Source organism: Jaculus jaculus, chromosome 4, assembly GCF_020740685.1.
Source record: "Jaculus jaculus isolate mJacJac1 chromosome 4, mJacJac1.mat.Y.cur, whole genome shotgun sequence".
Lineage (NCBI taxonomy): Eukaryota > Metazoa > Chordata > Mammalia > Rodentia > Dipodidae > Jaculus > Jaculus jaculus.
Window position 1 is genome coordinate 131,951,800 of NC_059105.1, and position 23,834 is coordinate 131,975,633.

The window sequence follows — 23,834 nt, forward strand, 5'->3', positions numbered from 1 at the left end:
TAAAATTTTTTTAAAAAATTCCTAACACACACAAAAAAAGAGGAAAAAAAAACACTGGAGTGACTAGGGATAGTGGGACCATATCTCGACATAATAAAGGCCATGTATAAAGCATGCAAGGCCTAAATCATACTAAATGGAGAAAAACTCGAAGCATTCTCATTAAGATCAGGAACAAGACATGGGTGCCTATTCTCACCATTGCTCTTCAACATAGTGTTGAGTCCTAGCCTAAGCAATAAGACAAGAGAAATAAATAAAAGAAATACAATTTAAAAGGAAGAAGTCAAACTAGCCCTATTCACAGAAGACATGATTCTATACATAAGTGACTCAAAAGACTCTACCAAAAAACTTTTTTTTTTTTTTTTTTTTTTTTTTGGTTTTTCGAGGTAGGGTCTCACTCTAGCCCAGGCTGACCTGGAATTAACTATGTCATCTCATGGTGGCCTCGAACTCATGGCAATCCTCCTACCTCTCCCAAGTGCTGGGATTAAAGGCGTGTGCCACCACGCCCGGCTTCAAAAAAACTTTTAAAGGTGACAAATTCTCTCAGAAAAGTGGCGGGACACAAAATCACACACAAAAATCAGACTGGCCTTTTTTTATTTGGGGGTAGAGAATTGGCACACCAGGGCCTCCAGCCCACTGCAATCAAATCCAGATATGTGTGCCACCTTGCACACATGTGTGACCTTACACACTTGCATCACCTTGGGTGTCTGGCTAATGTGGGACCTGGAGAGTCAAACATAGGTCCTTAGGCTTCACAGGCAAGTACCTTAACTGCTAAACCATCTCTCCAGACCCCACTATAGCCTATTTTTAATGTCATCTGATAAAACCATAGTGACCAGGCTGAAGTATTAAGATTTGGATGGGAAATGGTTTACTTTCAAGGGTACAGCATTGTTTTTTCAATGCTGATGCAGAATTTGGGGGTTCAGGAGGGATCTCCCAGAATTTATGAACCCCAAGTTTTGTGTTCTGCCCTACCTTTAACAAGAGTTCCATTTCTACTGAAAGTTCTGTTCTTGTTTCAGGACAACATGTCATGTGGGGTGGCATCTCTTGATTCTCTGTGGGCTTCCATCTATAACTAAAACTGCCTTCAAAAAGCTAGCTTTAGGGTTGGAGAGATGGCTTAGCAGTTGAGGCACTTGCCTGCAAAACCAAAGAACCTAGGTTCAATTTCCCAGGACCCACATAAACCAGATGCACAAGGTGGCACAAGTGTCTGGAGTTCATTTGCAGTGGCTGAAGGCCCTCACATACTTTCTCTCTCTCTCTATACACACATACATATATATATATATATATATATATATATATATATATATATATATATATATATATATATATACATCCCCCTCTTTCTCTCTCTCAAGTGAATAAATGATTTTTTTTAAACAAAAGCTAGCTTTCTTTTATCCTCCTTCAACGCCATTGGGCTGTTTTGTTGTTGTTGTTGTTTTGTTGTTGTTTTGCTGTTGTTGTTCTCCTTTCTCCTTGTCACAGGCTGGAGGACCTGCTTGTGCCAGGACAAGGGTCTCAGAGGACACTTGAAATAAGCATGATTGGGTTATGGGTAAAGGGGACCTACACTGTTTCCAGAATCAGCTCTCAACAAGCTCAAGCAGCATGACACTTCACCAACATAATTTATATTGCAACATCTTAAATTATACAGTGTGTTTTCCAGCAAAATGATGTCAATAGCAGAATTATAGAAAATCTCCAAACATGTAAAGCAACAGCAGCTAAACCACACATTTCTAAATATCCATGGGTTAAAGAGTGTCTTAGTCCCTTTAGGTAGAGTGCTATAATAAATTACTATACAATGAAGGCTTTATTTATGTATTATTTTTTGTAGAATGAGGTACTATAAACAACAGAGATTTATTTCTCACAGTTTATGGGCCTTGAACCCTTAAGATCAAAGACCAACAAATCCAGTGTCTACTGAGAGTTCAGTGTTCGGTGCACAAACGGTGCCTTCCTTCCAGGTCTTCACGTGGTAGAAGGGCAGGCCACTGCTCCAGGGCCTCTTTCATCATCCCTTTCATGTGGGATTTGCCCTCATGACCTACAATCATTGCCCGATGTCTTCACTTCTTCACATTAGTGATGAGAGTTCAAAATAAAATTACCTTAACACTGACTAAATCTCAAGGAAACGTCAGTGAATTTGAATTCAATAGTGAAAATGAAAATACAATGTAACAGAATTTGTGTGCTGCACCCCACAAAGCAGGGTTCAGAGACTCCTGTAAGGAGAACAATATGCAACGTAAAACAAGACACAAGATAATTTGGGGCACTTGAAAGTGCAGGAACCAGGAGGCACTTTGCTGAGGGAACAAAAGCCCTGGGCTATTCATCCAATGTATATTTATTCTTTTAGGATTATGTATGCATCACAAATAATGACTTTTAGCCAGGCATGGTGGCGCACGCCTTTAATCCCAGTAACTCGGGAGGCAGAGGTAGGAGGATTGCCATGAGTTCTAGGCCACCCTGAGACTCTATAGTGAATTCCAGGTTAGCCTGGGCTAGAGTGAGACCCTACCTCGAAAAATCAAAAAATAAAATTAAATTAAAAAATAAAAAATAAAAAAATAATCTTTAAAAAAAAACCAAATAATGACTTTTACATAATACAGACTGTCTTGAGAGAACTTCATTGTTTTATGGCATATGGTTTTAAGATAACAGATTTGTTACTAGGGAAAAAATTTGGCTACACTAAATAGTCTATGGTGGTTAAGATGCAACTTCTTGCCAGGCAGGTATGGTGGCACACTCCTTTAATCCTAGCACTTGAGAGGCAGAGGTAGGAAGACCACTGTGAGTTAGAGGCCATCCTGAGACTACAATAGTGAATTTCAGGTCAGCCTGGACTACAGCAAGACCCTACCTTGCCCCCGCCTCCTGAAAAACAAAAGCAACTTCTTTATCTAATTTGGGATAGAAGCAACTGAATTTCTTCATCTGCATCAGCATACATGATACATGTTTATCTAGCTTTGCAATTATAAACATTTTTGATTCCAGGTGCTTTGCATAGCATGCCTTCAGCAATATTCTGGCAGGGTGGTGCTTTCCAACATCTGTGGAATACAGCTAATGCAGTGTTGGGATGGAAACATATAGTTTTCAATGGACCAATCAGAAGCAGGATCATCTCACATCCATAAGCCGAGCTTCCACCTCAAGTCCAAAAAGAACAAAATACAGGGCTGAAGGGATGGCTTAGCAGTTAAGGCATTTGCCTGCAAAGCCAAAGGATCCAGGTTCAATTCTCCAGGACCCACGTTTATTTGACAGAGACAGAGTGGGGGAGAGAGAGAGAGAATGGTCGCGCCAGGGCCTCCAGCCACTGCAAACAAACTCCAGATGCATGTGCTCCCTTGTGCATCTGGCTAACATGGGTCCTTTGTAGGTCCTAGGTCCTTTGGCTTTGCAAGCAAATGCCTTAACTGCTAAGCCATCCCTCCAACCCCCTCAAGTCATTTTTTAAATATTTTATTTATTTATTTATTTATTAGCAAGCAGAAAGAGAGTGAGAGGGAGAGAGGGAGGGAGGGATAGAGAGACAATGGGCACACCAGGGCCTCTAGCCACTGCAAATAAACTCCAGATGCATGTGCTGCTTTGTGCATCTGGCTTACATAAGTATTGGGGAATTGAACCCAGGTCATTAGGCTTGCAGGCAAGTGTCCTAACCACTGGACCATCTTTCCAGCCCTCAAATCATTTTTAAACCAACCAAGATTCAAATAGGTTTCAAAATAATGCTGGCAAGTTGTCTTAGTGGTAAGGCACTTGCCTGTGAAGTCTAAGGACCTAGGTTCAATTCCCCAATACCCACATAAGCCAGATATAGATATGCACATGGTGACACATGTGTCTGGAGTTCATTTGCAGTGGCTGGAGGCTCTGGCATGTCCATTCTCTCGCTCTCTCTCTTTCTCCCTCTCTCTCTCTCTCTCCTTTATTCTCTCCCTAAAATAAATAAAATATTTAAAAAATAATAATAATTCCCTAAGTCTTACAAACTAGATCAGGTGGTCCTACCCAAGATGCTCTGTAGGAAAGCTGGGATATAGCCCGGTTGGTAGAGTACTGCATACCTAGCGTGCACAAAGCCCTGGGTTCAGTCCCTAGTACCACAGACACCAGGTGTGGTGGCTCATACCTGTAATCCACTACTCAGGAGGTGGAGGCAGGAGGATAGACCTCACAAGATCACTCTCTGCTACATAGTAAATAGACTAGCCTCTGTTACACGAGGACTTGTATTTAAAAAAAAAAAGAAAGAAAGAAACCTGGAAGATGCAACAGAAAAAGGTAATTACAAAAAGAATCACTGTAAGAGAGCTAGAGCAGACTACCTGACTCCTCCTTTGCTTACCTGGAAAACACAGGTCAGGATAAAATGGGTCTTGTAGATATAAAGGAGCTAATTCAGATGGAGCATTGAGCTTGTGTACAATCGGCCTCTTAAAGTTCTCCTGACCTTTTGCTCATAGTTATCACAGAGATTAGTCTTTCTGAAGGACATAGAAGAGACTACTTTATGTCAGTCCTATCCTGTGACCAGAAATGATAACCCAAGGTTGGTTGTTCATCACTGTTAACTAAAGGCTGATGAAAGGAAGTGTCAGGAGAGCAAGCAGAGATTGTCTCAGATTGTCTACAACTACACCCACCTGTCTGGCTCCCTGGAGCTATTGAATTTATGATGTCTGGTATTTTGTCCAACATCTGCATTAGAGAAAGCCCTACCACTTCAGCCAAATGGCCATGGCTTAAGAGCTGAGAGCAGTCTCTCCAAGATACAGAACTAAAGAGAAGATTTCAAAAGTTTTCATCTACTTATGATAAAGCATTTATTTGAACATTTGATATGTGAAGCAGAGCTCAGTGGTGGATAAACCAGAGAGAATTTGAAAAGGGTTCTAGAGTACTTTGGGTGAACTGTGTACTGGATGTCATCTGTGTGCCCCCTCGATCCACTCTCTCCACATTCTTCATCATGCTGTGTTAAAATTGATTTTATATGAAAAACTGTTAGCTTTAAATCTTATAATAATAAATTTACATTTGTATTTCATCCAACAAGTAGGATTTCTCATTATAAAGCACATAAAGAATTTATACTCCAGAGGACTTCCGGTTAAGACGGTGGCATAGGTACCACGCCAAAGCAGCCTTGGGGGGAAAAAGACCAAAAAAAACCAGCAAAATACACACTTTTACTAAAAAGTGAGGTGTATAGGAAATTGATGCAGCAGCGGAGAAGTAGGAGAGATCCAGAGCATCCAGAGCCCACACAGGCCGGCAAAAGCGGCCCCGGCAGCTCCGCCAACCACTGCGGCAGCAGCGCAACACAAAGCGGCCAGGCTCGGCTCCAGCCGCAGGAAAAGCCAGGTGCGGGAGCTTCCCCTCCGCGCTCTCCGCAACTCAGGAAACGTGAAGGGAGAGCGGCAGTGAGCAGCGGAGGAGCAGACCACAAGGTAGAAGAACACGTGGAACAGCAAGAGAACTAGAGCAGCTGCAGCTCCCTCCCCTCCCCCACCGCCTGAGCCCAGCTCCAGAGAACAGAGCAGCAGTTCCAGGACCTGGCCACGCCAACTTGGGCCGACAGCGGGAGCAAAGCAGGAGCAGAGTCCGGTAGCAATATCAGTGGCTCTGGCACTGGTAACAGCAGCCCCAACAGAAGCAAACCCAGCAGCAGCAGCTTCAGTGGCAGCAGCTGCAGTGGACCCAGCAGCAGCAGCTTCAACAGCAGCAGTGGCTCCAGAAGTGGCAGCTACAGCAGCAGCAGCAGCAGAGGCAGCAGCAACAGTGGGCCCAGCAGCAGCAGCTTCAGCTGCTGACAGAACCAACAGAGGCAGCTTTCGCAGCAGCAGTTCCAGCAGCGAGGGTGCTAATCTGCAGGGCCACAGTTGCCAGGCTCGGTTTGCCCCACAGGAAAAGCCAGTGCCCAGCTCCAGAAATCAGAACAGCAGCCCAACGACCAGGCAGCAACTTGACTGAGACCAAAATCATCCAAGGTAACTGGGATTGCACCAGGGAAGGGTCTCACTTGGTCATAAGCTGACTTGAATCCCTCAATAGTCCAGAAATCTTAACCTCTATGTTGATAGAGGATCTGGTTGTTATAATAACTACTCTGGCATACATACTTGGGGCTGTTTTTGATTGAATGGGTACAGTGTTTAGTTAACTTTTAGAATCTACCTGTATTTTATTCCACTCAGCCTACTTGAATACTCCCATAGTAGGGAAACTCAACCCCTAGGAACACCTTTGTAGATACTCTGAGAGCCTTAAGAACCACACCTAACACCTTAAGCTCCTATCTTGAAGATATATAACATCAAAGCAATTGATACAGCTAACAATACCTAGCTAGCTAGACAATCCAAGCATTAACTTAATCCAAGATGCAAAAATATATACATTATAACACAAGAAACACTAAAAAGCAAGACAATATAAATCCACCTAACAGGATTAATGCAACAGAAATGACCTCCAGTGAGAACGAGTTAGAGGAAATGCCTGAGAAAGATTTCAAAAGAATGATTATAAATATGTTCAAAGAAGTCAGAGAACAAATCAAAGCAGTCAAAGAGGAAATCAAAGGAATCAAGATGCAGGACACCAATTTCATGAAATAAAGAAGGCAATACAAGACATAAATAAGGAAATAGAAATAATAAAGAAAAACCAGTCAGAATTACTAGCAATGAAAAACACAGGTAATGAAATAAAAAAACTCTGTAGAAAATCTCACCAGTAGAATGGATGAAGGAGAGGGCAGAATATCTAAGCTATAAGACCAGGTGGCAGATCTAATACAGTCCAACAAAGAGAAAGACAAACTTATAGAAAAGTATGAGTGGGAATTTCAAGATATTCGGGACACTATGAAAAGATCCAATATAAGAATTCAGGGCATAGTAGAAGGAGAAGAATTCCACTCCAAAGGCATAGTAGGCGTCTTCAACAAAATCATAGAAGAAAATTTCCCCCAAATTGGGAAAGAGGTGCCAATGCAGATACAGGAAGCCTTTAGAACCCCAGCCAGACAAAACCTGGAAAGAACCTCTCCTCGCCATATTATAATCAAACTTCCAAACACACATACCAAAGAAAAAATATTGAAAGCAGTTAGAGAGAAAAATCAAGTTACCTACAAAAGCAAGCCCATCAGGATTACAGCAGATTATTCAACACAAACTTTTAAAGCCAGAAGGGCTTGGAGTGAAGAAATAATAAAGATTAGGACATAAATTAATGAAATAGAAACTAAAAAAAATCCAAAGAATTAATGAAACAAAAAGTTGGTTCTTTGAAAGGATAAACAAGATTGATAAACCCTTAGCAAATCTGACCAAAAGAAAGAGAGAAGAGACACAAATTAATAAAATCAGAGATGAACAAGGTAACATCACAACAGATTCCAGAGAAATTCAAAAAATCATAGGGACATACTATAAAAGCTTATACTCCACAAAGTATGAAAATCTGAAAGAAATGGATGATTTCCTTGATTTATATGACCTACCTAAATTAAATCAAAATGAGATTAATCACTTAAATAGGCCTATAACAAACATGAAGATCCGAACAGTTATCAATAATCTCCCAACTAAAAAAAGGCCAGGCCCAGATGGATTCACTGCTGAATATTATCAGACCTTTAAGGAAGAGCTAACACCATTGCTTCTTAAGCTTTTCCAGGAAATAGAAAAAGAAGGAATTCTACCAAACTCCTTCTATGAGGCCAGCATCACCCTGATACCAAAACCAGGCAAAGATAGAACAAAAAAAGAAAATTACATAGCAATCTCCCTCATGAATATAGATGCAAAAATTCTCAACAAAATATTGGCAAACAATACAAAAATATATCAAAAAGATCATTCACCCTGACCAAGAAGGCTTTATCCCAGAGGTGCAGGGATGGTTCAATATATGCAAATCTATAAATGTAATGCATTATATAAACGGGTTGAAGGACAAAAATCACATGATCATCTCATTAGACGCAGAGAAAGCATTTGACAAAATCCAACATCCCTTCATGATAAAAGTCCTACAGAGAGTGGGAATAGAAGGAACATATATCAATATAATAAAAGCTACAGCCAACATATTACTAAGTGGGGAAAAACTGGAAGCTTTTCCACTAAAATCAGGAACAAGACAAGGGTTTCCACTGTCCCCACTTCTATTTAATATAGTTTTGGAAGTCTTAGCCATAGCAATAAGGCAAGAGACACACATAAAAGGGATACAAATTGGAAAGGAAGAGATCAAGTTATCATTATTTGCAGATGACATGATTCTATACATAAAGGACCCTAAAAACTCTACTAGCAAACTGTTAGAGCTGATCAAAACCTACAGCCATGTAGCAGGATACAAAATAAATTCACAGAAATCAGTAGCCTTCAAATATGCTAACAACAAACACACAGAGGATGAAATCAGAGAATCACTCCCATTCACAATTGCATCAAAAAAAAAAAATAAAGTACCTTGGAATAAACCTAACGAAGGAAGTAAAGAATCTCTACAATGAGAACTTTAAAACATTCAAGCAAGAAATTGCATAAGACACTAGAAAGTAGGGAAACATCCCCTGTTCCTGGATTAGAAGAATCACTATTGAGAAAATGGCAATCTTACCAAAAGCAATCTACACATTTAATGCAATCCCTATCAAAATTCCAAAAGCAGGGCTGGAGAGATTGCTTAGTGGTTAAGTGCTTGCCTGTGAAGCCCAAGGACCCCGGTTCGAGGCTCAATTCCCCAGGACCCACGTTAGCCAGATGCACAAGGGGGCGCACACATCTGGAGTTCATTTGCAGTGGCTGGAGGCCCTGGCGCACCCATTCTCTCTCTCTCTCTCTCTCTCTCTCTCTCTCTCTCTCTCTCTCTCTCTTTCTCCCTCTCTCTCTCTCTCTCTCTCTCTCTCTCTCTCTCTCTCTCTCTCTCTCTGCCTCTTTCTCTTGCTGTCTGTTGCTCTCAAATAAGTAAATAAAAATAAATTTAAAAAAATTCCAAAGGCATTCTTCATGGAAATAGATAAAACAATCCAAAAATTCATTTGGAATCACAAAAAACCTCGAATATCTAAAATAATACTGAGCAACAAAAATAAGGCTGGTGGTATCACCATACCTGATTTTAACCTATACTACAGAGCCATAGTAACAAAAACAGCATGGTACTGGCACAAAAACAGACATGTAGATCAGTGGAACAGAATAGAGGACCCAGATGTAAGCCCAAGTAGCTATAGCCATTTGATATTTGATAAAAATGCCAAAAATACTCATTGGAGAAAAGACAGCCTCTTCAGCAAATGGTGTTGGGAAAACTGGATATATATCTGCAGAAGGATGAAAATAGATTCTTCTCTCACTCCATGCACAAGAATTAAGTACAAATGGATTAAAGAACTTAACATCAGACCTGAAACTCTGAAACTGCTAAAGGAAAAAGTAGGGGAAACCCTCCAACATATTGGTCTTGGCAAAGACTTTCTGAATACAACCCCAATTTCTCAGGCAATAAAACCACAGATTAATCACTGGGACCTCATGAAATTACAAAGATTTTTCACTGCAAAGGACACAGTGAAAAAAGAAAAGAGGCAACCTACAGAATGGGAAAAAATCTTCGCCAGCTATATATCTGATAGAGGATTAATATCTAGGATATACAAAGAACTCAAAAAGTTAAATAATAAGGAATCAAACAAGCCAATCAAAAAATGGGCTATGGAGCTAAATAGAGCATTCTCAAAGGTAGAAATATTAATGGCATATAAGCATCTAAAAACATGTTCTACGTCACTAGTCATCAGGGAAATGCAGATTAAAACTACATTGAGATTCCATCTCACTCCTGTCAGATTGGCCACTATCATGAAAACAAATGATCATAAATGTTGGCAGGGATGTGGAAAAAGAGGAACCCTTCTACATTGCTGGTGGGAATGCAATCTGGTCCAGCCATTGTGGAAATCAGTGTGGAGGTTCCTAAAACAGCTAAAGATTGATCTACCATATGACCCAGCTATAGCACTCCTAGGCATATATCCTAAGGACTCATCTCATTTCCTTAGAAGTACGTGCTCAACCATGTTTATTCCTGCTCAATTTATAATAGCTGGGAAATGGAACCAGCCTAGATGTCCCTCAACAGATGAGTGGATAATGAAGATGTGGCACATTTAGACAATGGAGTTCTACTCAGCGGTAAAGAAAAATGAAGTTATAAAATTTGCAGAAAAATGGATGGATCTGGAAAGGATTATACTAAGTGAGGTAACCCAGGCCCAGAAAACCAAGTGCCACATGTTCTCCCTCATATGTGGATCCTAGCTACAGATGACTGGGCTTCTGCGTGAGAATGAAAATACTTAGTAGCAGAGGCCAGTAAGTTAAAAAGGAGACATAAAGGGAAGAGAAAGGAAGGGAGGAGGGTACTTAATAGGTTGATATTTTATATATGTAAGTACAATGATTGTGATGGGGAGGTAATATGATGGAGAATGGAATTTCAAAGGGGAAAGTGGGGGGGGGAATTAACATGGGATTTTTTTTATAATCATGGATAATGCTAATAAAAATTTTTTAAAAAAGAATTTTTACTCCAAATTTCATTTAAAATGTTCATGCATTTTTGGAAAACAAGTATTTAGCATCAGTGATGAAATCAAACTGCTTCCCTTCCTTATATACTTGTTGTCACTACTCAGGCAGTGATCCACACTTATATAGGATCACTGGTTTCTCATGCTTGGGGACATCAGAAATAATGCTAAAAGAAAACTTGGTCAAAGCCAAAGTCAAAAGTCAACTGAGAGATTCTGAGATGGTGTGTGTGTGTGTGTGTGTGTGTGTGTGTGTGTGTGTGTGTGCACTAGGGCCTCTTTCAAATGAACTCCAGGAGCTTGGACACTTTTTTGTGCCTGGTTTATGTGGGTAGGCTCTCCAAAAAAGTGTGTTTAACTGCTGACCCATGTTCCCAGCCCCAAAATATTACATTTATAACACAAACTAACCCCTAAGAAACTCTTGAGTTTATGATGTTGATATTTTGTTAATCAGTATCATTGAACTCTCCAACATTGCAACCAAAACACCATAGTTTAATACTTGAAAGCAGTCATCTCCCAGGTAAAAGAATTGAAGAAAAGATTTTAACATTTTTTTTATTTTTTATGATAACTGATATAAAGATGATATTTCAACTTCTAGGCAATTAAAAAAAAAATTTTTGAGGTAGGGTCTCACTCTAGCCCAGGCTGACCTAGAATTCACTATGTAGTCTCAGGGTGGCCTTGAACTCACGGTGATCCTCCTACCTCTGCCTCCTGACTACTGGGATAAAAGGCATGCACCAGCATGCCATGCTAATTTTTTAAATTTTTATATATTTTATAATGCATATGATATCATACTACAGTAGAACATGTCATATAATAAAACACTATTAACTATACACTAAAGGCTTGAAACTCAATCAGAATCTACCAATGGACTTTGGCTTTGAACAAGTGCCTACATGGACATTGTATCAGTTACTTTCTAGTTACCATGAGCAAAGCCTGATTAGAATCAACTTAAGGAAGGAAGGGGTTTGATTCAGCTCTCAGTCCCAGGAGACTACTTCCCACTGTTGCAGGGAAGGCATGGAGTAGAAAGCCAGCTCAACATGCTGCACTTAACAAGCAGAGGACCAACAGAAAATGGGTCCAGGCTGTAAAACCTCAAGACCTGCCCCCAGTAACCTACTTCAACCTCCAGCAAGGATCCACCTCCTAAGGGTTCCACAGCCTCTCAAAACAGCTGTGAACCAACTGTTCAAAAACATGATGTTATGGAGACACTTTACATTCAAACTACAATATTCCATCCTGGCCCCCAAAGGCTGGCTCCATGGCCATCTCATGATACAAAATGCACTCAGTCCAACCTTAAAAGTTCTCATAGTCTTTTAACAGTACCAATATTGTTCAAAAATCCAAAGTCTCTTCAAAGATTTCATGTAATCTTAACTGTGATTCCCTATAAGATCGAAAAACAAATGACAGGGGCTTTATCACATGAAGTGCCTCTTGCCCATTTCCCAATATAATCCTTGTTCTCCTCTGAAACCTCATAAGCTGAGCTTCCACTGTTGTGTGTCTCCGCATTCTGATCTTCAAAATTCCCACCAGAATGGCCCATTGAACTCCGCCTGTAGCATTGTAAGGCTTCTCTAGCCCAAAGTCCCAAACCCTCCACATTTTTCTCATAAACCAATTCTAAAGGATTAGGAATCATATGGTCAGGTTCATCACACCAGCAGCCCCATTTTGTGGTATCTATTTTTTGTATCAGTTTCTTTATCATTTCTTTTTTTTTTTTTTTACTTTTTATTTTTATTTAGTTATATTTATTTGTGAGAGAGAGAATCAGAGAGAGGGAGAGAGAGAATGGGTGTGATAGGGCCTCCAGCCACTGCAAATGAACTCCAGATGTTGTGGGGAATTGAACCTGGGTCCTTTGGCTTTGCAAACAAACACCCTAACCACTAAGCAATCTCTCCAGCCCTACTTTATCATTTCTAATGAGAACAAATATCTGACCAGAAGCAACTTAAGGAAGGAAAGGGTTTAATTTGGCTTATAGTTCCAGAAAATATTTAAAGGAGTTTATATTTACTTTGTCTCTGTTTCAAAGATTTGAGTCCATGGTTGACTGATTTCGTTGGTTCGGGGCCTATAGTGAGGCAAAAACCATGACGGAGGATGTGATAGAACAGAACTACTTACCTCATGGTGATAGAGAAAGGAGACATAGAGGCTGGAACAAGGCACAGCATTTGAAGGCATGCATTGAGTGCCTGGCTTCCTTCAGCTAGTCCCACCTTCCAAAGCTCTACTACCTCCCAATAACCTATTCAAAGTTAAGATCTGTGAATGGGTTAAAGTGCTGACTGCACTACATCAGAGCCCAGTCTCCTAGGTGTATCTCAAGCCAACCAAGTTGACATGCAAGACTAACAATAGTATGAAGTCACCTTTCCTATTTAAAATTTACTCCCATATCAAATACAGCATAATAAGAGATACAAGTAGCAATTAAAATTTTTAAAAAGGGCTGGAGAAATGGCTTAGTGGTTAAGCGCTTGCCTGTGAAGCCTAAGAACCCCGGTTTGAGGCTCAGTTCCCCAGGTCCCACGTTAGCCAGATGCACAAGGGGGCGCACGCGTCTGGAGTTCGTTTGCAGAGGCTGGAAGCCCTGGCGCGCCCATTCTCTCTCTCTCTCCCTCTATCTGTCTTTCTCTCTGTGTCTGTCGCTCTCAAATAAATAAATTAATTAATTAATTAATTTAAAAAAAAAAACAGAAAGTTTTTATGGGAGGTCGGGGCGATGACTCAATAGATAAAGTACCTATTGTGCAGCCATGAGTAGCTAAGTTCAGGCCCCCCAGTACCCACATAAATGCTGGGTGTGGTGGAGCACACCTATAAACTCAACTGTGTGGAGGCATAGACAGGCAGGTCATCACTGAGCGCCAAGTTCAGCAAGAGACCCTGTCTCACAAGCAGAAAAGTGAAGACAGATTGAGAAAGACACCCAATATCTCCTTCTGGCCTCGTGTACATGCATACACATCTGCATACATGCGTGCCCACACACATATGAACACACACCTCCACACACATACACTCATCAAAAAAGAGGAACGTTTTTGAGAAGAATAAATTACCCATATCATATTTTGATTTCACCAAACATCTACCATTTTCCATATATGAGGCAAAAAATTCTTTTCAGATTTTCAAGCTATGAATCCTAAATGAAAATTTTCTTCAAGAACACAGGGTAGGCTATGTGTGATGGCACATGCCTTTAATTCCAGCACTCAGGAGGCAGAGGCAGGTGGATCGCTGTGAGTTCAAGGCCACCTTGAGACGACATGGTGTTCCAGGTCAGCCTAGGCTAGAGTGAAACCCTACCTCAAAAAGCCAGAAAAAAAAAAAAAGAAAAGAAAAGAAAAGAAAAGAAAAACACAGGGTAGGTGGCTGGAGAGATGGCTCAGCAGTTAAGGCACTTAAAGCCTAACAACCCAAGTTTAATTCCCCAGTACCCACTTAGAGCCAAATGCACAAAGTGGCACATGCATCTGGAGTTCAGCAGCTAGAAGTCCTGGCATGCCCCCAATCTCTCTCTCTCTCTCTCCTGGGCATGGTGGTACATGCCTTTAATCCAACACTGAGGAGGGGTTGCTATGAGTTTAAGGCTAGCCTGAGACTTGATAGCGAATTGCAGGTCAGCCTGGGCTAGAATGAAACTCTGCCTCAAAATTAAAAAGAAGCCAGGTATGGTGGCCCACATCTTTAATCCCAGCACTTGGGAGGCAGAGGTAGGAGAATTGCAGTGAGTTTGAGGCCACCCTGAGGCTCCATAGTGAATTCCAGGTCAGCCTGGGCTAGAGTGAGACCCACCAAAAAGAAAGAAAAAAGAAAAAGAATACAGGGTGGAGCTGAGATGATGGCTCAGTGGTTAAAGGCGCTTGCTTGCAAAGCCTTTCAGCCTGGATTCAATTCCTAAGCTGGACACAAAAAAGTGGCACAAACCTGTGGCATTCATTTGGAGCAGCTCTGTATGCCCAGGCACATGTGGGCACATGCATGAACATGCACAAATTTAAAAATAAAACAAGAATACTAAAAAATGCTTTTTAAGAATTTCATTTGCTGTGCACAAAAAGTGCTTCTGTTGAATATATTGCCTCAATATAGTGTGTGTTCACATTTGAGCATGTTAAGAAAATGTGACATCTTTAAGTTAAATAGCTTATGAAATAACGACTAAGTTATATGTTTCTCTTGGTCATGAGAAGTTTTTGAATCTCCCTAAAATCAATATCACACTGAATCTCATTGATGAACTAGTAATAGAGTAGAAAGTTAATTAGGTGTCATGAAATTATCTCCATGGAACAAACATAGGAATTGGAAGCATCTAATGTTCTGTTCATATCCTTTAGTTTTCAGTTCAATAAAGTCATTAAAGTGCAGAATAATGTAATAAGGTCACTGGTTGCAGATTAAATTATGATAGATTGCTCTCCTCACTCTTTAGCTAAAACCAAGCTATGGAGCAGAAGAGATTTGTGGCTTTCTTATATTATGAAAAGAGTTCGAAGATAATGAGACAATATCTACTATATGCTCTAAAGTCATTTGAACAAGAGAAAGTATTAATTATTTACATCACAAGAAATAATACCAAAGTCACACAACTCAGCAGCCAATGAATAGATGCTTACAGAGCAAGTACTTAATTTGTTGTGACCCAATGAAGAAATAACTAAATTGGTATCATTTGCAAATTCATGCATTGAGTTTTCTAAATGATATCAGCTGTAGAGTGCCCCCTAACATCCTACTTCCGGAAGTTTGCTGAAATCAACATACATGATATGAGACACAAATGGAAGTCAGATAGTATTTGGTTATTATAAAAGCTAATCACTCATCAGGAAAATGCAGATTAAAACTACATTGAGATTCCATCTCACTCCTGTCAGATTGGCCACTATCATGAAAACATATGATCATAAATGTTGGCGGGGATGTGGAAAAAGAGGAATCTTTCTACACTGCTGGTGGGAATGCAATCTGGTCCAGCCATTGTGGAAATCAGTGTGGAGGTTCCTAAAACAGCTAGAGATTGATCAACCATATGACCCAGCTATAGCACTCCTAGGCATATATCCTAAGGACTCATCTCATTTCCTTAGAAGTACATGCTCAACCATGTTTATTGCTGCTCAATTTGTAATAGCTGGGAAATGGAACCAACTTAGATGTCCCTCAACTGATGAGTAGATAGTGAAGATGTGGCACATTTATACAATGGAGTTCTGCTCAGCAGTAAAGAAAAATGAAGTTACGAAATTTGCAGAAAAATGGATGGATCTGGAAAGGATTATACTAAGTGAGGTAACCCAGGCCCAGAAAGCCAAGCGCCACATGTTCTCCCTCATATTACATTATGTTCTCCCTCCATATGTGGATCCTAGCTACAGATGATTGGGCTTCTGCATGATAAGGAAAATACTTAGTAGCAGAGGCCAGTAAGTTAAAAAGGAGATATAAAGGGAAGAGAAAGGAAGGGAAGAGGGTAATTAATAGGTTGGTATTGTATATATGTAACTACAATGATTGAGATGGGGAGGTAATATGATGGAGAATGGAATTTCAAAGGGGAAAATGGGGGGAGAGGGTATTACCATGGGATTTTTTTTATAATCATGGAAAATGTTAATAAAAATTAAATTAAAAAAAGAAAGCTAATCACATTCCTGGTGTTGCAGTTAGCCTCATATTGCTGGGGTGAACCTCCAGATCAGACACAACTTATGGGAGGGTAGAAGCTTATAGATCCAGGGAACATACCATAATGACAGAAAAAGCTGGGATCCCTTTCATAAGACCAAATAGAGAGAGAAAGAAAAGCCACCACTGTACACACCAGCACAAGCAAGCACACTTCAGGAACTCCAGACAAAGCTCAGGAACTTTGCATATCTTCTGCCGGAATTACAAATCCACCCACAGTGACACCTCCTCTAGCCAGGTGATTGTAGATCTAAATTACAAACTTTAATAAACAAACTTTAATAAACTCCTCCTATTGGAGGATATCCATTTAAACTACTGCACCTTGTTTGTTTCCTGACTGAAAGTTTCAAGAATTTATTTTCAAGTGACTATGTAAAATAGCAAGTAAATGATAGAATACTAGAAGCATAAACTATAAGGAAAAGAGCAGTTTCTTTCTGAAAAATATTCAGTATACATCTTTTTAAGATCTGCCTCAGTGAAAAACCACCACTAGAAGCATTTAAATAATCAATGTATGAATAAAAGAGTTATATTTATAGTAGTTGCTATTATAGAAAGATTAATATAAAGTACTAGCAGACTAGGGCAGTTAGGTATGTATGTTATACTTCCTACAGCAACCATGAAGAAAACTATATGAGAAAAAAATACTTGGGCTGTAGGGATGGCTTAGCGGTGTAGATGTTTGCCTACAAAGTAAAAGGATCTCCAGGACCATGTTAGCTATACCACATGTATCTGGAGTTAGCCTGCAGTGGCTGGTGGCTCTGGCATGCCCATTTTCTCTCTCGCACGCATGCTCTCTTCCTCTGCCAAATAAATAATAAAAATAAAATATTTTTAAAAATACTCCCAAACCCCATAGATCAGCCAAGAAAGAATTAACATATTCAAATAGAAAATAAATAGATGAATTAGTAATAGAGAAAACAACCAAGCCCTCCCTAATGTTACATAAAGGGCAAACAACTGCTTTAGGAGAGATTTAGGAGAGATCAGCCAAGCTGCCTCAGGTTGTGCACTGAGCTCCAGAGATGCAGCTTCCATGAGTCACTATCAATGCGGGGTGGGCTCTCAGTAGTATAGCTGCCATTGAGTCACCCATGCTCCTGTCGGCAACCCCTCACCCTGCTCTGTAAATAACCCCAATGAACTCACTGGTTCACCAAAACTGGTGTAAGTGTCTGTCATCTGTGTCCTATGTGGGATGAACAGATGTGTATTTGTGTCACCTCAGGGAAAGTCTCATGCAACATGAAGATGAGAAAGTTCCACCTGTTGTTAGTTTGTGAGAGTTCTTACTTAATTCTTTTTATTTATTTGAGAGAAAAGAGACAGAGAAAGAGAGAATGGGCGTGCCAGGGCCTCTAGCTACTGAAAATGAACTCCAGACACATGCACTACCTTATGCATCTGGCTTATGTGGGTCCTGGGGAATCAAACCTGTGTCCTTAGGTTTTGCAGGCAAACACCTTAACTGCTAATCCATCTCTTAAACCCATTTATTTATTTATTTTAAGTGAATGCTAGATTTTGCTGCTTTCTTCCCTATTAATAATATAACCATATAATTTTTTTCTTTAGCTTGTGGCTATAATGGATTATATTTTTTCAATGTTGAGGCAGCCTCAAGTATCTGAAATGAGTAAAAATTTGTCATGGTATATAATTTTTTTATTTCATTGTTTTATTAGATATGGACATATTTTGTATCTAAACATCACATGTTGGTACCATCCTTTCCCTCCTCCCTGCCCCTTTTCTGAAGAGGCCTTCCTCATTGGGGGTGCAGGTCACCCCCATGGGTATTGTGGGTCATGCATTATGGGGCAGCAGTCAGTTTTGGGAGAGGTAATGTCTCTGTGCAAAATGTCCCAACTTGTGGCTCTAACAATCTATTTGCCCCCTCCTCTGCAAGATTCCCTGAGCCGTGCTGGGAACATTTTAAGTCTTCTTCAGTGATGGGTACTTTGGAGCATCTAGATGTCTGGTTTGGTAGGTGTTGAGTGTCCTCAGTATCTTTCTCCATCACCCTTGTGCTGATATCAGCTTAACTAAGAGCACAGCATTCTTGCTCATTTCCCCAATTCCTCTGTGGTTTCAGCTGGGGCTGGAGTGGAATATTCTGGGTCGTTTATCTCCTCAAGTCCTGCTCCCATCTGAAAATGAGAAGCAGATTCTCCAACAGAGAGTGAAGTCAGTACCAGTTAAATGGGATAACCATTAATAATTTAGAGAGAATTCTAAGGGTTTAGACACTTTTATAGTGTATGGTTAGTGGGACCTTGACAATGGAAAGCAAAATCATTATCTGGATATGTTTTTGACTTGTTTGCCAGTTCCAGAGATGGTTTCCTTCCCATTGAGCAGATCTGTTAGCCAGTCCAAGAACAGTTACCCACCATGGCTGTGTGCCACTATTGCACTTGTGTGAGCATCATATCAGGTTGTTTGCTTCTGAGCCACTTAGACTTTGAGTTGCTTGGACAGATATTGGCCACTTTCCCCTTGTAGCTCATGTAGTGCCTTCCAGCACTAGATGGGCTAATTATCTGAGGACTGGCTCTCCTCTGGATTTCAATAAGGTCTCTCCATAGTACGAGCCAACAGCAATTGGTATCTTCAGCAGTAGGGTCTTGTGGTATATAATTCTTTTAATATATTGTCAGATTAGATTTGCACAAATTTTGTTGAGGATTTTTTGTTTTGAAATAATATGTTGGGGCCAGAGAGATGGCTTAGTGGCTAAGGTGCATGCCTGTGAAGCCTAAGGACTCAGGTTTGATTCTCCAGGTCCCACGTAACTCAGATGCAAAATGGTGGCACATGCACCTGGAGTCCATTTGCAGTGGCTAGAGGCCCTGGCATGCCCATTCTCTTTCTCACTGTCTCCCTTTCTGTCTCTAATAAATTAATTAATTAATTAAATTAAATTAATAATATATTTGTCTGTACTTTTCTCATATTGTGTTTGGTTTTGAGTTAGATAATACTCACCTCATAAAATCAGATGGGAAATGCCACCTTTTATTTTCTAGAAGAGTTTGAGAAAATTTGATGATAGTTATTTAAGCCTATGGTTGAATTCTATAGTGGAACCTTCTGGAGTGGTTGATTTCCCTTTGCAGCAGTTTTTAAATCATGCATTAAATTTCTTTCTTTTTAAAATTTTTATTTATTTATTTATTGATATGGGGAGAGAAAGAGAGAATGTGAATGGGCCTTTTGCCTCTGCAAGAGAACTCCAAATGCATGTACCACTTTGTGGTACTATCTTTACCTGGGGAGCTAAACCCTGTATGACAGTCCTTTTACCTTTAACTTTTAACCTTTAACCACTGAGCAATCTCCCAGCCTGAGTTGAATTTCTTGAGAGAGGCTCATGTTTTCTCTTGCTAAGTGTTACCCTGCTTGGTTCCATGGTGGGAGGTTGGGCCAGGTACCTGGAATTGGAGGTGTCTCCTGACTCAGGGCTGGTGTCTGATGGATTTCAGGACCTGAGCCAGGCCTCAAGGAGAGGAAACCTGTGGCAAGATATGGAGCAAGGTGGAGGACAAGACCCTTGCCTGGTCCTTCAGAGGAATGCCACTCTGGAGCAGCTCAGCTCATCCTCACAGAATCAGAGGAGATTGACTTCCAGCACTTGGAACTAGAAAACTGGAACTGCTGTGCAGCAATTGCTCCCTTGCCATTCCTGTTCCTCTTTCTCCTCCTCCTCCTTCTCCTCCTGAGGATGTAGCTCTTTAGAGGAAGACCGGACTTTGATGAGTCGGACAGGGAGGAGCGCATTTGGTAACCTGCAGTCCTTCCCGACCACGTTTCACGGATGTCACCTGTTTCTACTTCATTATCCTCTTCATCTGTAGAAATTCCAGATATTCCACTGAACAGACTTTTGGTCATTGCTAAAGACAACCTAGCTGATGCTGAGAGACACCCCTGTGTCTAAAAGGAGGAGGAAGAAGAAGAAAGAAAAGCTGGTTCGGGCTGCCAGTCTAGAGAAAGAACAAGCAGCAGGCAGCGGAAAGGCCAGCAGCGGTGGAAGCCAAGAAGGAAAAAATTGAGTCCAAATCCCTTACTACTGACAGAGAGACCCCACCCATTACCAAAATCAATATGAATAACTTACAGCTCCGTGAAACATGAGGATGAGTCCCAGGTGCCAAGTGAGACTCCATCTTGATGACTCACCCACCTCCCTGGAGTGACTTTCCTCTGAAGTGACCCATCACCTCAGAAGGCCCACTGCTCCTGTGCCTGCTTGTGGATGCAGTCCTTCTCGGGACTTATTGAGATCTCTTGACTGAAGGTCAGGTTTGGTTTTTATCCCTGTTGTTACTTGGCACCGTTTTTATAGATGCTGTGCCCTTGAAAATTTCATTAAGAAGAGAATTGTCGATTTCAAGCCTCATTTCATAAAATAATTGTTTTAGAAAAGTGGCTTTGCAGGCATTTGTTCTGTATTTTAAAGATAGCATATTATTTTATCCTTTGCTTGTTTCTCAATAGTTTGTATGTGGGCATGATTTTTTTCTAATTGGTCAACTTGGGGTGTTGAGAATAGAGGGCTGAATTTACCAGCTATAATGTTTTTGTCTATTTCTCCTTCCAGTTATATCATGATTTGCTCATTACGTTTTGTGGATGATATGTTTAGTATCTTTCAAAACTCACTTTACCAATCTGCCTTTTTTTTTTTTTTTTTTTTTTTGGTAGTTTTTCAAGGTAGGGTCTCACTCTAGCCCAGGCTGACCTGGAATTCATTATGTAGTGTCAGGGTGGCCTCATACTCATGGCAATCCTCCTATCTCTGCCACCCAAGTGCTGGGATTAAAGGTGTGTGTCACTACACCTGGCACCAATCTGTCTTTTTAAAAATTTTAAATGAATACTTTTTGGACCTGTACATATTTCTTGCATTTTTATGTTTTGTTTCTTGATTAAAGATATGTTAAGTAGGAAAGATTTTGAAGGGAACAGCCTTTTATTTCCTTTGCTTAACCTTAATAAACATATATTCTTTGCTTAATTTTTTTTTAAATATTTTTTGTTTTATTTTTATTCATTTGAAAGTGACAGACAGAGAAAGAGGCAGATAGAGAGAGAGAGAGAGAGAATGGGCACGCCAGGGCTTCCAGCCTCTGCAAACGAACTCCAGACGCGTGCGCCCCCTTGTGCATCTGGCTAACGTGGGACCTGGGGAACAGAGCCTCGAACCGGGGTCCTTAGGCTTCACAGGCAAGCGCTTAACCGCTAAGCCATCTCTCCAGCCCTGCTTAATTTTTTAAATTTATTTGCTCATGTATGTGTGTGCCTACATTACCAGAATTACTTGCTATTGCAAACAAATGTCAGTCACATGTGCCAATTTTTTTTAATTAACTTTTTTGTTTGCATTAAGAATGCTTTATTGGTGCTGGAGAGATGGCTTAGCAATTAGGCACTTGCCTATGAAGCCTAAAGACCCTGGTTCGAGGCTCAATTCCCCAGGATCCACATTAGCCAGATGCACAAGGGGGCGCATGCATCTGGAGTTCGTTTGCAGTGGCTGGAGGCCCTGACACGCCCATTCTCTCTCTCTTTCTCTCTCTCTCTCTCTCTCTCTCCGTCTGTCACTCTCAAATAAATAAATAAAACAAAGAAAAAGTTTTTAAAAAAGAATGCTTTATTGGAGCTGGAGAGATGCCTCAGCAGTTAAGACATTTGCATGCAAAATCTAAGGACCAGGGTTCAGTTCCCCTGTACCCACATAAAACCAAATGTACCATGCATCTGGAATTCGTTTGCAGTGGCTAGAGGCCAAGGTGTACCAATTTCCTGTCTCTCCTTCTCTTTCTATCTGCCTCTCTGTTTAATGAATAAATAAATAATAAATATCCTTTTAAAAATAAAAGAATCCTTTATTTACATTATGTATGAACTGTATGTCCAATAAAACAGGAAACGTTTTATACTGTGTCAACAAAATGTAAACCTTTGATACAGTATATGCTGTATTTCTTTTAAATGTGCCTTAAAAGGTAAGGAATATCATGATCAATCTGTATATTCTCTTGAGACACTAGCCCTCAAGATTCTGATGTTTAAGCTGGACAATCATAGATATGAATTTTCTGATCATCTCCAGCAAACACAGTTTTTGAGCCATTTCTATTATATTTTACTCCCCAAACCTAATCCTGTTGATCGAAGAAGGGTTGCACACAAGTCCTTGTTCCAACATCCTCAACTTTTACACTTTATCAGATGAACTAGAGACAAGGTGAGTATCATCAGGACAAAATGCACCCAAGAGGCATGGCCACTCAGCATGCCAGCCAGGTTGGCATGTTATACATGTAGATCTTGATATAGACATCCTCTAAAGCTGTGCCAAGAAGCTGGAGTCTGGGGTAAAGGTCAAGGAGCAAATGGGCCCAGCATGGCCTTCAAGCATACACAGTTTTCCAGCTGCAATATCAAAAATATTAACGACTCCATCGATGCTCCACTGGCCAGGTATTTCCCATCAGGACTTTGTGCAATACTACAAATGAATTTTCCTCTCGTGTCCAAAGAACATTCTTTTTTCCCACTTTGCACACCAACACTGTTCATTTTATCCACATGAGTTCCTATGGCCAGACACTGGGAATGAAAAGAAAAGGCCAAAGTCCAGGGTTCCACAAGTCCTGCATCTAGTATTTCTATCTGTTTACCATTTTGCAAGTCCCAGAGATGAATATGAGCATCAAGAGAGCTGGATACTGCAATTGACAGGGTTTAGATAATGTCCACAGATACCACTCCCAGCTGGATATCCTTCCAGGCTCCACTGTAGGTCCAGTCTCTCACCGTGCCATTTCTAGACCTTCACCAGATCATCCAGGGATTCTGTGACCACTGGTTCAGTATTTTCCTTCTTGTAGGTACCCCCAGGTAACTGACCAAATGGACATTATCATGGGCCTGTTGTTGCCTGGAGAGAATACTGTATTGGCTGGTCATTTCTTTAACCAAGGATGAGGAACAAGAGCAGCCATAGCTATGGAAGTGACTATAGGGATGAATCCAGGCTAGACAGATGTCTTAGTAGTTAAGGTGCATGCCTGCAAAGCCAAAGGACCCAGGTTCAATTCCCTAGGACCCACATAAGCTAGATGCACAAGGTGGCACATGCATCTGGAGTTTGATTGCAGTGACTAGAGGTGCTGGCCTGCCCATTTTCTCTCTTATCTGCCTCTTTCTCTCTCTCTTTCTCTCTCTCTCCTTCTTTCTCTCTCTGCAGAATAAATAAATAAAATAAAATATTTCAGGATGAAGGCAATTAACATATGTATGGAAAAAGCATTTCCTTTTTTACTAAAGGCTGGTACCAATGGTTGGGTAGCAGATAGTGCTCAGGATCAGCCCATGC

At 40.6% G+C, this 23,834-nt stretch overlaps 1 pseudogene; it reads right to left on the reverse strand.

Annotated features, from left to right (window-relative positions):
• Positions 1-22,521: 22,521 nt before the first annotated feature.
• LOC101596937 lies at positions 22,522-23,425 on the reverse strand (annotated as a pseudogene).
• Between the last annotated feature and the right edge of the window lie 409 nt (positions 23,426-23,834).